At 39.7% G+C, this 14605-nt stretch overlaps 1 protein-coding gene and 1 pseudogene across 1 annotated transcript in view; both read left to right on the forward strand.

Annotated features, from left to right (window-relative positions):
- The window catches only part of LOC127489058 (vomeronasal type-2 receptor 116-like), a 106453-nt pseudogene that overhangs the window by 74207 nt on the left and 17641 nt on the right, over window positions 1–14605 (forward strand).
- The window catches only part of LOC127489292 (vomeronasal type-2 receptor 116-like), a 48501-nt gene continuing 35170 nt past the window's right edge, over window positions 1275–14605 (forward strand). The window contains exon 1 of the mRNA XM_070067595.1: window positions 1275–1369. The gene's annotated coding sequence lies outside the window, so the exon portion shown is untranslated. The remainder of the gene's footprint in view (window positions 1370–14605) is intronic.

The raw sequence follows: 14605 nt of genomic DNA on the forward strand, positions 1-14605 counted from the left end.
TGTTCTTCAATCCTCAGAATCACATTGATATCTTATAGATACAGGAAGACTGTAGGGATGCACTCTGGAATGTCTTATCTAGTAGACCTGGAGGTGGCCATGGATTCAGCTCCACATGTATTGAGTAGGAGCCTCTGCCCAATTCTGCTTCCTTGTGTTTTTGGATTTCCATTCTTAATTTACTAAAAATTCAAGTTCTTTGATTTGAAGTACCTTTTTCAGTCTTCAAAAAAAAAAAACGCATAAGAGTTTCTATCACAAAACATCAATGTCTTTTTAAAAAGTATCATTTGGATTACTTTGCAAAATGTGTTTGAGCAGAAAATCCTAGAATTTTTGCCTGAAGCAACAATAGTCATAGCCCAAGAGCCATTGTAATAGGAGAGATTTGTGTGTAGGTCACCATCAAACTAGGGCAATTTAATGTTGGAATCCCAGATAAATGCTGAGTCTTGGAGAAGAAAATGAAAACCTCAAATGAGATCATCCCATGACCATGAGAAACCAACACGGTTCTTAAGTGGAGGAAAAGACTGTGATAAGAACACAGGTACTTCACAAGTGAAAAAAATCATGCAAGGACAATTTTCAACTTATCTCACACAGAAAGCAACATAGATAATAAAAAGATACTTGAAAAGCCAGTTTATAATTTGATATGTTGGAAACATATAAAATCCTGTGCCCCAGAATTCAAAGATGCCTCTTCCTGTCAGGCACAAATCGAGTGTGAACAAGCCATCAACATGTAATAGACAGTTCATCATGACTGAATATGCAGGACACTTGAAATACAAGGGGTACCTGTAGTCTAACCTTGAGGAACTTCTGTGTCAGTGCCTGCAGAAATGCATGATATTTTTCCTTGGCCTGCAAGACTAGTTGCATGCAGGTCTGGAGAAACTATTCAGAGAATATGACCTATTTGGAGTTAGAACTGCTACCAATAGTAATTATTTATTTGAAAATACTTTTCAGATTTCCATATAAAATAGATGGCAGCCATTCAGCTTCACTAGGTGCAGTGCCTTTTGATCTACAGTGCTTTGAGGCTCCCCAGTGAGTGATTATGACATCTAAATGTTCTGCATTTTCATGATTCTCCTTCTTTCAGACTCTGAATTTGAGGACATCAGCTGGAGCCCCTCTCTTTTGCCCAGTGTGGCTCTGGGATTTGACCTCTGTCATGTCATGCACAGTGAGATAAGGACAGGAAGAGTCCCCTCATCTGGCTTTCAGGACTGGACAGACATCCCACATTACAGCTGAGGGGAGTGATACCTCTACTGTAGGAGTACTCTCAAGAACAAGAATTTCTGCTCATATTGGGACACTCCTGTATTCTAAAAATTACCACAGATGAAATTAGGTAAGAAGGGGAGAGAGAAAACTCACATTCATTCAGGTGATCTTCTCAGGTACACAAGAAGGTGGTACACAAAGTGTCAGTTTTGTCCCTATAGATTACATTTTAGGTATTCAACTAATTACCACAACTCAGAAACCATATGATATTTATATTTTTGTGACTGGATAATTTAACTAAACATAATGATTTCCAGTTGCATGGTATTTTGATTGGTTTGCACAGAATCTATAAATTGCGTTCAGTAGTATGGATATATTGATGATATTGATTCTTCCAATCCATTAACATGAAATATGTTTCCATTTTTTATGCATTCTTCTATTTCTTTCTTTAATGTTTTGTAATTTTCATCATAGACATCTTTAATGTCCTTTTTTTATTCCAAGGTATTTAAATTTTTGTAGTTACTGTGAATGGAATTGATCTTAGAAGTTCTTTCTCAGCCGTGGGGCTGTTTGTGTCTACAAAGGCTACTGATTTTGTGTGTTGGTTGTATTTTCTGCAATTTTACCAAACTCTTTTATGAACTCCAGTCATCTCTTTGTGGAGTGTTTTGGGTTCCTTATAGGGATAGTTTGGATTCTTCCTTCCCTATTTCTATCCGTTTTATTTCTTTTTCTTGCCTGATGGCTCTGGCTAAAACTTTTAGGACTATATTAAATAGCAAGGGTGAGAGTGGGCATCCTTGTCTGGTTACAGTTCTTAATAGGTATGCATGCAATTTTTCCCCATTCAGTAGGTTATTGGAAGTGGGTTTGTTATAAATTGCTTTGATTATGTTAAGTGTTCCTTCTATATCTAATTGCTTAATGTTTTCATCATAAAGCGGTGCTGAGTTTTGTCAAAGGCTTTCTCTACATCTATGGAGATAATGATGTGGTTTTGGATTTCACTTTGTTAATGTGGCATATCACATTTATTGATTTTTGGATGTGGAACCATCCCTGCATACGAGAAATAAATCCCCTTTGGTCTAGGAGAATGATCTTTCTTATGTGTTGTTGGATTTGGGTGGCTAGTATTTTGCCTACGTTTATTGTGTCTATGTACATCAGGGATATTGATCTACAGTTATTTTTCAAATTGGTGCACAAAATCTAATTCAGTTTATTAGCCCATGAATTACTAGTGATAGTAATTAGCATAACTGCAGAAAAACATTTAATAAAATGAACAGAGATCTGTGATTTGTAAACAAAGAACTAAAACAACCCATTAAATGCAAGAAAGAATGCTTTTGTGCCCTAAAGGGTATATTAAGATTGCTTAAGAAATGTGGAAATTGTGAGAAGGTTGGAAACAAAGTTGAAGCAAGAATGCTGTACACTACAACTTGTGCTAGAGGCCCTCAGGGGGCTCTGCTCTGTGCATATTATTTTTTTAAAATTATTCTTTAATTCATTTGAAAAACAGAGTTACAGGGAGGCAGAGAACAGAGAGAGGAGTCTCCATATGCTGTTTTATTCCCCAGATGGCCGCAATGGCTGGAGTTCTGCAAATCTGAAGCCAGGAGCATCTTCTGGGTCTCTCAGGCAGATGCAAGGACCCTAGTGCTTGGGCCATCTTTCACTGCTTCCCAGACCATAGCAGAGAGCTGAAATGGAAGCAGAACAGCTAATACTGGAACCAGCACCTGTATTTGATACTGATGCCATAGAGAGTGGGTTAATCTACTATGCCACTGCTCTGACCCCGATTCTCTTCTGTGTGGAGCAACTGAGACTAGATTAAGTTACTGGAATTAAGACTTATTCTATGCATCTGCTCTCCTACAATATGGCGCTGAGGGAGCAAACAACCTCTACTCAGCTGCCTGATCAGTTTGATAAGCTGCAGGAGCTGATCCTGCTCCTGATTGGAGGAGAGCAGCATGCTCGGCGTGTGGGTAGCAGAGTTGGGATTGGTGGAAGAGGACTATAAAGGAGGAGAGAGAGAACATGCACTGGGAACACCTGAGGAACATCTGAGCAGCCCCTGAGAGAGCCGGCTGGTGGTGTGCCGCTCCTCCGTGGAAGTGGGGAAAGCGGCGGGGGGTGACGCCCCTCCACGGAGGTGGAGGGGCCGGCAGCTAACCCGGGATGGTGTCGTTCTTCCACGAGTGAGGGAACGAACAGCAGCTAAGCCGGGAAGGGCCAGGCAAAAAGAACAGCGCAGGGTCTAGTGTTGTTCCTCCGCGAATGGGGGAGCGACACTCTTCTGTTCCACCTCTCTGCTGATAGCCTGGAAAACCAGTGGAGGACAGGCCAAGAACTTGAGCCCCTTTACCCACTTGGGAGATTGGGAAGAAACCCCTGACTCCTGGCTATAGATTGGCTCATCTCTGGCTGTTGTAGCCATGTAGGGTGTGAACCAGCAGATGGAAGAGTTCCCACTGTCTCCATGTCATTCTTCCTCTATCTGTAACATGGTGATTCAAACAAATTAAATCAATCTCTCAATCAATCAATAATCTTTACAAATAGTGTGAGCCTTGGGCAGTTTTTAGGCCATGAGAGTAGGGAGCAAATCTCACCATTAAAGTAACAGTTGAGGGACATTGCTATCTAGTGTTGAAAGAGAAGATGCAGCAAGAATTGGCCATGTACAAAGGCAGAGTAGCCTTCACCATGCATGGAATCCTCTAGATCATCACTTCCTGAACTCAAGAAACCATGGACAGTGAAGTTATGGTGTTACAAATGACACAGACTAAAGTATTGTTTGAAGCATCATGAATAGGTTCAAAGAATTGGTCTTAGGGCTTCGTTAGGAGAAAAATACAATATACACAACAGTATGTAATATAAAATAGGGGGATGAAGAAATAGAAGAGGATACCAAGAAATGGAAAAATCTTCCATGCTCATGGATTGGAAGAATCAATATCATCAAAATGTCCATTCTCCCAAAAGCAATTTATAGATTCAATGCAATACCAATCAAGATACGGAAGACCTTCTTCTCAGATCTGGAAAAAATGATGCTGAAATTCATATGGAGACACAAGAGACCTCGAATAGCTAAAGCAATCTTGTACAACAAAAACGAATCTGGAGGCATCACATATACCAGATTTCAGGACATACTACAGGGCAGTTGTAATCAAAACAGCATGGTACTGGTACAGAAACAGATGGATAGACCAATGGAACAGAATTGAAACACCAGAAATCAATCCAAACATCTACAGCCAACTCATACTTGATAAAGGGTCCAAAACCAATTCCTGGAGTAAGGACAGTCTATTCAATAAATGATGCTGGGAAAATTGGATTTCCATGTGCAGAAGCATGAAGCAAGACCCCTACCTTTCACCTTACACAAAAGTCCACTCAACATGGATTAAAGACTTAAATCTACGACCTGACACCATCAAATTATTAGAGAGCATTGGAAAAACCCTGAAAGATATAGGTACCGGCAATGACTTCTTGGAAAAAACCCCAGAAGCACAGGCAGTCAAAGCCAAAATTAACTATTGGGATTGCATCAAATTGAGAAGTTTCTGTACTGCAAAAGAAACAGTCAGGAATGTGAAGAGACAACCGACAGAATGGGAAAAATATTTGCAATCTATGCAACAGATAAAGGGTTGATAACCACAATCTACAAAGAAATCAAGAAACTCCACAAGATCAAAACAAACAACCCACTTAAGAGATGGGCCAAGGACCTCAATAGACATTTTTCCAAAGAGGAAATCCACATGGCCAACAGACACATGAAAAAATGTTCAAGATCACTAGTAATCAGGGAAATGCAAATCAAAACCACAATGAGGTTCCACCTCACCCCAGTTAGAATGGCTCACATTCAGAAATCTACCAACAATAGATGCTGGAGAGCATGTGGGGAAAAAGGGACACTAACCCACTGTTGGTGGGAATGCAAATTGGTTAAGCCACTATGGAAGTCAGTCTGGAGATTCCTCAGAAACCTGAATATAACCCTACCATTCAACCCAGCCACCCCACTCCTTGGAATTTACCCAAAGGAAATTAAATTGTCAAACAAAAAAGCGTTCTGCACCCTAATGTTTATCGCAGCACAATTCACAATAGCCAAGACCTGGAACCAACCTAAATGCCCATCAACGGTAGACTGGATAAAGAAATTATGGGACATGTACTCTATAGAATACTATACAGCGACTTGATCAGCTCTTGTCCTGACGGCTGATGTACAATGTAATACTTTATCCATTTTAGTATTTTTTTTTGTTCTAGTACCATTGGTTGAACTCTGTAATTAACACACAATTATTCTTAGGCGTTTTAATTTTAACTGAAAAGTGATCCCTGTTAGGAATTTGGAAAACATTATGTTGAGTGAAATAAGCCAATCCTAAAGGGAAAAATACCACTTGTTCTCCTTGATAGGTGACACCAAACTGAGCACCAAAAAGGAAACCTGTTAAAGTGAAATGAACACTATGAGAAACGGTGTCTTGATCAGCCCTCACCCTGACTGTTGATGAGCAGCTTAATATGTTATCCCTCTTAGTATTTTTTTGTTCTACTTAATACTTTTGGTTGAATACTGTAATCAATACACAAGTCTTCTTAAGTGCTGAAACTTAACTGAAAAGTGATCACTGTTAAATATAAGAGTGGGAATAAGAGAGGGAAGAGATGTGCAATTCGGGACATGCTCAAGCTGACTTACCTCAAACAGTAGAGTTAGAAACATACCAGGGGATTCCAATGCAATCCCATTGAGGTGGCATGTACCAATGCCATCTCACTAGTCCCAGTGATCAATTTCTGTTCACAATTGATCATAATGATAGGACTAAGAACCAAAGGAATCACATAAACAAGACTAGTGTCTGCAAATACTAGCTGATAGAATCAAAAAGGGAGAGAATGATCCAATATGGGAAGTGAGATACACAGCAGACCTATAGAATGGCAAATGTCCTAACAGCACTCTGGCCTCATAATCAGCCCTTAAGGCATGCGGATCTGGCTGAAATGCACATGAGAGTATTTCAGGCATGGAAAGCCAAGACACTCTGGGGGAAAAAAAAAAACCTAAATGAAAGATCTCTGCGAGTGAGATCCCAGTGGAGAGAATGGGTCATCAAAGAAGGAGGTACCTTTCTCTGAAGGGAGGAAAGAACTTCCACTTTGACTATGGCCTTGTCTAAAAATGATCAGAGTCAGTGAACTCAGGGGGCTTCCATAGCCTTGGCAACTCATGACAAGAGCCTAGGGTGATTACTGATGCCATAAACAAGAGTGTCAATTTGTTAAGTCAACAACAGGAGTCACTGTGCACTTACTCCTCATGTAGGATCTTTGTCCTTAGTGTGCTGTACATTGAGATATAATGCTATAACTAGTACTCAAACAGTATGTTTCACTTTATGTTTATGTGTGGGAGCAAACTGTTCAAATCTTTACTTAATGTATGCTCAACTGATCTCTATATAAAGAGAATCAAAAATGAATCTTGATATGAATGGAAGGGGAGAGGGAGTGGATAAAGGGAGGTTGCGGGTTGGAGGGACGTTATGGGTGGAGCATTGTAATCAATATTCTGTACTTTGGAAATTTATATTCATTAAATAAAAGTTAAAAAAATAAAATAAAATACTATATAGAAACTGTACAAAAGTTTTTAGAATATATATAAATATAGAGAGAATAAGTATATAATATACATACATACATTCATACATACATATTATGTTGCAACATGAAGCAAGAAAAGAAAAAATTGTCACTTTTTCTGAAGCACAAAGTGACCTTCAACAAACGTACATGATCTGGTCTATTCATCAAGACTCGACACACAGGACATCAGAAATAAATACAAGGGACATGTCATTCACATTCTTTGTGAAATGTCAGATCCCAGAAAGTAGAAATGCATAGTATTCTTTACATCAATGCTATTTATGTTCAATTCTGTAGGGAAAATTGAATGAAGAAGGCCTGTTTTGAATAAATACTGATACCATTAGTAATGATTTACTTTAACATATGCTTAGTGTTCTAAACAAATGCATGACTGTCTTAATTGTAAAGAATCACAGGTCTTGCAGTGCAATGTTTCCAGTCCATCCTATTATTGTTTTAGGCTTCTCTAAAGAGCTTCACCCTTTTCAGTGTTTCCCTTCTTTCAAGCTCTGCATCCTACTATGGCCGGCTCACTGCACCAATCCGAAGCCAGGAGCCAGGTGCTTCCTCCTAGTCTCCCATGCAGGTGCAGAGCCCAACTACTCTGGCCATCCTCGACTGCCTTCCTAGGCCAGAGCAGAGAGCTGGACTGGAAGAGGAGCAACTGGGACTAAAACCTGGCACCCATATGGGATGCCAGTGCCACAGGTGGAGGATTAACCAAGTGAGCCACAGCGCCTGCCCCATGTGTGACTCTTATTTTAAGAACATTTACTGATATGATAAGATGAAGAATCATTGTAGTTTGTGAATATTGGAAACATTTAGATGCAGTGCTAAAGATGATGTGCCTTTTCTAGTCATGCTTTTTTTGACAACTTGAATGTTCTTCCTAGCTGTGCATGAATTTTAGAGAGGGCATTCCAGAGCCTGTTGTAGTATTTACTTTAGATATCAAATATAGCATGGCTCCAAGATGGCAGAATAGGCAGGGAGTGCACAATCGTCTGGGAAAAGATATTTTAATAAAAGTGGAGATACTGTAGTTTTGGGGAAGAGTTAGGGGAAAAATTGGAGAGGAAACTCTTCTGGAACTAGTGGGACATGGTAGACCTACATGGAGGACACGGGGAGCCCGCAGCTTGGAACCCCAGCCGCTGAGTCTACGCATCAGCACTGGAAATAGAGTTGAGGCAAAACCGCAATAGCCCGAGACACTGATGGAAAAGTGGCAGAAAGAGCCTAGAGGGAACGAGGCTTGAAGCCCTGTGGGGGAAATTTCACCAGGATAACCAGAGAAGAGAAAATAAATAAATAAAAGGGATTGGATTGGACACGATTCTCTCTCCCCACTCACCTTGCAAAGGTGAGCAAGACTAAGAGCAGACACCATTTTGGAACTATGTAACAGCTGTGCCAGCTCAGGACTGTCCTGCCCACAGCCAAGCAGAAAAATCTGACTCTGGTGGAGAGAAATAACAGGAGGTTAAGACCTAGTGAATGTGTGGAGCTTATGAACTGGGACTGTGAAAAAAATGCAGGGTGTGTGGGAGAATTCACAGAGTGCCTGAGACTTACCCTCAGTAGGAGATGCCACAAACTCAGTAACCTTAGCAACCCAGTGGGAGATTGCAGGGGATCTGAGCTTACACTGAGGACTGCACAGATCCTTCATGTTGTCCTTGTGACAGAGCGGATGAATATTATATCCACAGGGGCTAGCACTCAGGCACTGGTTCCCTTTAAGGAGAATAGCTCAGCTATGCATAATTAGTTCCCTTCTGAATAAAAAAAAGAGAGAGATAAGAAGATTTACCACATCAAACCTGGGTGTGTCACTTTTCGCACACCATTAACCCTAAAGAACTGAACAGAGCTCTCTGGTCACACTCACAACAAGCCTCTAAGGATATATCAAATGCAGACAGTCCACTTAATCTAGAGTTTTAGTATAATGAGAAAAGCCACCACAGTGAGGAAAAAAAGAAGAAACTAAAGGATATCTCCACAATGCCAAACAATAAATGCAGAAACTTGTCGCTCCCCCTCTTCGTGGAGGAACGACACTAAACCCTGCGCTGTTCTTTCGTCTGCTCGGCCCTCCCCGGGTTTGCTGCTGGTTCTTCCCGGGTTGGCTACTATCCCTTCCACCTCCGTGGAAGGGCAGTTCCCCCTGGCCACATTCCCCACTTCCGCAGGGGAGCGGCACACCGCCGGCCGGTTCTTCTCGGGGGCTGCACAGGTTCCCTTAGATGTTCCCCATAGATGTTCCTGGTGCATGCCGTCTCTCTCCTCCTTTATAGTCCTCCTCCGCCAATCCTAACTCGGCTGCCCACACGCCGAGTACGCTGCTCTCCTCCAATCAATAGCAAGTCCTACAGTTTATTGGTTGAACTGGAGGCAGCTGTGCGGAAGCTGTTTACTTCTCTCCCAGCGCCATATTGTGGGAGAGCAGATGCATAGAATAAGTCTTAATTCCAGTAACTCAGTCCAGTCCGGGTTGCTCCCCACAACACTGAGGAAACTAGAACAGGAAGACATTATGATGCCACAAAATAAACATGACACTCCAAAACAAGATTATGAAGAAGATGAGATTGAAGAAATGCAAGATTCAGGTTTCAAAAAATTTATGATAAGCACATTTAGAAGTTCTCAAAAACATATTCATGAACTATAGAAAGCCTTACTGGATAGGATAGAAAATCTCTCTCTGAAAATGAAATCTTTAGGAGGAATGAAAATGAAATGAGGAAAACTAGGAGACCATGAAATTGTGATATTGAAGAGAAATCAAAATGAAATGAAGAATTCAATAGATCAAATGACAAATGCATTAGAGAGCCTTAAAAACAGAATCAGTGAGATAGAAGAGAGAATATTGGACTTAGAAGACAAAGCACAGGAAAGTATAAAGTCAAACCAAAGAAAAGAAGAGGAAATTAGAAATTAAAAAATATTGTTGGGAATCTACAGGATGCTATTTAAAAAACCTAACATTTGAGTTCTAGGAGTTACTGAAGGCATGGAGAGAGAGAAAGGATTAGAAGGTCTTTTTAGTGAGATGCTAGCAGAAAATGTCCCAGGTTTGGAGAAGGACAGAGACATCCTAGTACAGGAAGCACATAGAACTCCCAATAAACATGACCAAAAGAGATCCTCACCATGACACATTGTAATCAAACTCACCACAGTGAAACATAAAGAAAAGATTCTAAAATGTGCAAGAGAGAAACGTCAGATTACTCTGAGGATCTCCAATTACACTCACAGCTGACTTCTCTTCAGAAACAATACAGTCTAGGAGAGAATGGCGAGATATAGCCCAAGTACTAAGAGAAAAAACCTGCCAGCCCAGAATATCATATCCTGCAAAGCTCTCACTTGTGAATGAATTTGAAATAAAGACCTTTCATAGCAAACAGAAATTGAAAGAATTGGTCACGACTTGTCCAGCCCTGCAACAGATGCTTAAAGATGTGTTACACACAGAAATACAGAAACACAGCCATCAGTTTGAAAGAAGGTAAAGGAAGAAAACATCCTAGTAAAAGATCACAGGAAGTTCAAAGCATATTTTAGATATCTTTGGAAAAATGAGAGGGCAAGATTACTACTTATCAATAGTAACATTGAATTTTAATAACCTCAACTCTCCAGTTAAAAGGCACAGACTGATTGAATGGATAAAAAACAAAACGCATCTATTTTCTGCTTAAAAGAAACACATCTTTCCAACACAGATGCATGCTGACTGAAAGTGAAAGGTTGGAAAAAGATATTCCATGCCAACAGAAAACAAAAAACAGCTAGTGTAGCCATCTTAATATCAGACAAAATAAACTTTAACATAAAAAATGTTAAGAGAGACAAAGAAGGATACTATATAATGATTAAGGGATCAATTCAACAGGAAGATGTAACTATTATAAATGTATATGCACCCAATTATAGGGCACCAGTTTATTTAAAACATATGTTAAGAGACTTAAAGTGAGACTTAGACTCTAATACAATAGTATTGGGTTACTTCAATACTCCGCTTTCAGAAATAGATCAACCTGACAGAAAAACAACAAGGTAACAGCAGATTTAATCAACAATATAGCCCAAATGAATCTAACAGATATCGATAGAACTTTTCATTTTCCACTTAAAGAATTTACATTATATTCAGCAATACATGGAACCTACTCTAGGATTGACCACATACAAGGCCATAAAGCAAGTCTCAGCAAATTCAAAAGAATTGGAATCATACCATGAAGCTTCTGAGACCAAAGTGGAATGAAGCTGGAAACTAGCAACTTGGGAATCCCTAGAGTATATGGAAACACATGGAGACTGAACAACATGTTACTGAATGAACACGTGGTCATAGAAGTGAAATAAAAACTTTCTGGAAGTAAATGAGGATAACAACACAATATATCAAAACTGCTAGGATACAGCAAAAGTAGTGTTGAGATGAAAGTTTATAGCAATAGGTACCTACATCAACTCATTGGAAAGGCACCAAATAAATGAGCTTTCAATGCATCTCATGGATCTAGAAAAACTGCAGCAAACCAGACCCAAATTATAGGAGAAGAGAAATAATTAAAATTAGAGAAGAAATCAACAGAATTGAATAAAAAAATTACAAAAGATCAGCCAAAGAGCTGATTTTTTGAAAAAATAAACAAAATTGACACCCCATTGGCCCAACTAACTAAAAAAAGAAAAGACCCAAATCAATAAAATCAGAGATGAAAAAGGTAATGTAACAACAGATACCACATAAATAAAAAGAATCATCAGAAATTACTACAAAGAGTTGTATGTCACCAAACAGGAAAATCTATCAGCAATGGATAGATTCCTCGACACATGCAACCTACCTAAATTGAACCAGGAAGACATAGAAAACCTAAACAGACCCATAACTGAGAATGAAAATGAATCAGTAATAAGGACCCTCCCAACAAAGAAAAGCCCAGGACCAGATGGATTCACTGCTGAATTCTACCAGACATTTAAAGAAGAACTAACTCCAATTCTTCTCAAACTATTCAGAACAATCGAAGAAGAGGGAATCCTCCCAAATTCTTTCTATGAAGCCAGCATCACCTTAATCCCTAAGCCGGAAAAAGATGCAGCATTGAAAGAAAATTATAGACCCATATCCTTGATGAATGTAGATGCAAAAATCCTCAATAAAATTCTCGCCAATAGAATGCAAGAACACCTAGAACAAGTGCGATTTATCCCTGGTATGCATGGATGGTTCAATGTTTGCAAATCAATCAATGTGATACTACACATTAAAAAATTGCAGAAGAACAACCACATGATTTTCTCAATTGATGCAGAGAAAGCATTCAATATTATGCAACACCCTTTTATGATGAAAACTCTTAGCAAATTGGGTATTGAGGAACATTCCTCAATACAATAAAAGCAATTTATGAAAAACCAATGACCAGCATCCTATTGAATGGCAGAAGTTGGAAGCATTTCCACTGAGATCTGGCACCAAACATGTACCATTGCTCTTCAATATAGTTCTGGAAGTTTTAGCCACAGCCATTAGGCAAGAAAAAGAAGTTAAAGGATACAAATTGGGAAGGAAGAACTCAAACTATCCCTCTTTGCAGATGATAGGATTCTGTATTTAGGGGATCCAAAAACACTCTACTAAGAGATGATTAGAACTCAAGTAAGATTTTGGGAAAGTAGCAGAATATAAAATCAATGCACAAGGCCGGTGCCATGGCTCAATAGGCTAATCCTCAGCCTAGCAGTGCTGGCACACCGGGTTCTAGTCCCAGTCAGGGCACCGGATTCTGTCCCAGTTGCCCCACTTCCAGGACAGCTCTCTGCTATGGCCTGGGAGTGCAGTGGAGGATGGAGCAAGTGCTTGGGACCTGCACCCAAATGGGAGAGCAGGATAAGCACCTGGCTCCGGCCTTTGGATCAGCATGGTGCACCAGCTGCAGTGTGCCAGACACGGTGGCCATTGGGGGGCGAACCAATGGCAAAGGAAGACCTTTCTCTCTGTCTCTCTCTTACTGTCCACTCTGCCTGTAAAAAAAAATGCACAAAAATCAATAGTCTTTGTATACCCAGGAAATGCCACAGCTGAAAAGCTTTTAAGATCAAACCCATTCACAATACCTACAAAAACAATTAAATATCTTGGAATAAAATTAACCAAGAATGTTAAAAAACCTCTACGATGAGAAATACAAAATCTTAAAGAAGGAAATAGAAGAGGATACCAAAATATGGAAAAATCTTCCATGCTCATGGATTGGAAGAATCAATATCATCAAAATGTCCATTTTCCCAAAAGCCATTTATAGATTCAATTTGATACCAATCAAAATACCAAATACATTCTTTGCAGATGTGGAAAAATGATGCTGAAAATCATATGGAGGCACAGGACAGCTCAAACAGCTAAAGCAACCTTGTACAACTAAAACAAAGCCTGAAGCATCACAATGCTTGATTTTAGTACCTTCTACAGGGCAGTTGTAATCAAAATAGAATGGTGCTTGTACAGAAAGAGATGGATAGACCAATGTAACAGAATAGAAACACCAAAAATCAATCCAAACGTCTACAGCCAACTTATATTTGATTAAGGATCTAAAACTAATTCCTGGAACAAGGACAGTCTATTCAATAAATGGTGCTGGGAAAACTGGATTTCCATGTGCAGAAGCATGAAGCAAGACCCCTCCCTACCTTACACCTTACACAAAAATCCACTCAGCATGGATTAACGATCTCAATCTATGACCTGACACCATCAAAATATTAGAAACATTGGCGAAACCCTGCAAGATATAGGTACTGGCAAAGACTTCTTGGAAAAGACCCCGGAGGCACTGGCATTCAAAGCCAAATTTAACAATTTGGATTACATCAAATTGAGAAGCTACTGTACTGCAAAAGAAATACCCAGGAAAGTGAAGAGGAAACCAACAGAATGGGAAAAATACTTGCAAACTATGCAACAGATAAAGGATTAATAACCAGAATCCACAAAGAGATAAAGAAAACCCACAACAACAAACAACCCAATTAGGAGATGGGCCAAGGACCTCAATAGATATTTTTCAAAAGAGAAAATCCAAATGGCCAACAGGCACATGAAAAAATGTTCAGGATCACTAGCAATCAGGGAAATGAAAATCAAAACCACAATGAGGTTTCACCTCACCCTGGTGAGAATGGCTCACATACAGAAATCTACCAACAACAGGTGCTGGTGGGGATGTGGGGAAAAAGGGACACTAACCCACTGTTGGTGGGAATGCAAACTGGTCAAGCCACTATGGAAGTCAGTCTGGAGATTCCTCAGAAACCTAAATATAACCCTACCATACAGCCCAGCCACCCCACTCCTTGGAATTTACCCAAAGGAAATTAAATGGGCAAACAAAAAAAAAACTGTCTGCACCTTAATGTTTATTGCAGCTCAATTCACAATAGCTAAGACCTGGAATCAACCTAACTGCCCATCAACAGTAGACTGGATAAAGAAATTATGGGACATGTACTCTTTAGAATACTATACAGCAGTATAAAAACAATGGAATTCGCTCATTTGCAACAAAATGGAGGAATCTGGAAAACATCATGC

Source organism: Oryctolagus cuniculus (genome assembly GCF_964237555.1).
Source record: "Oryctolagus cuniculus chromosome 16 unlocalized genomic scaffold, mOryCun1.1 SUPER_16_unloc_1, whole genome shotgun sequence".
In the NCBI taxonomy this organism is placed as follows: Eukaryota; Metazoa; Chordata; class Mammalia; order Lagomorpha; family Leporidae; genus Oryctolagus; species Oryctolagus cuniculus.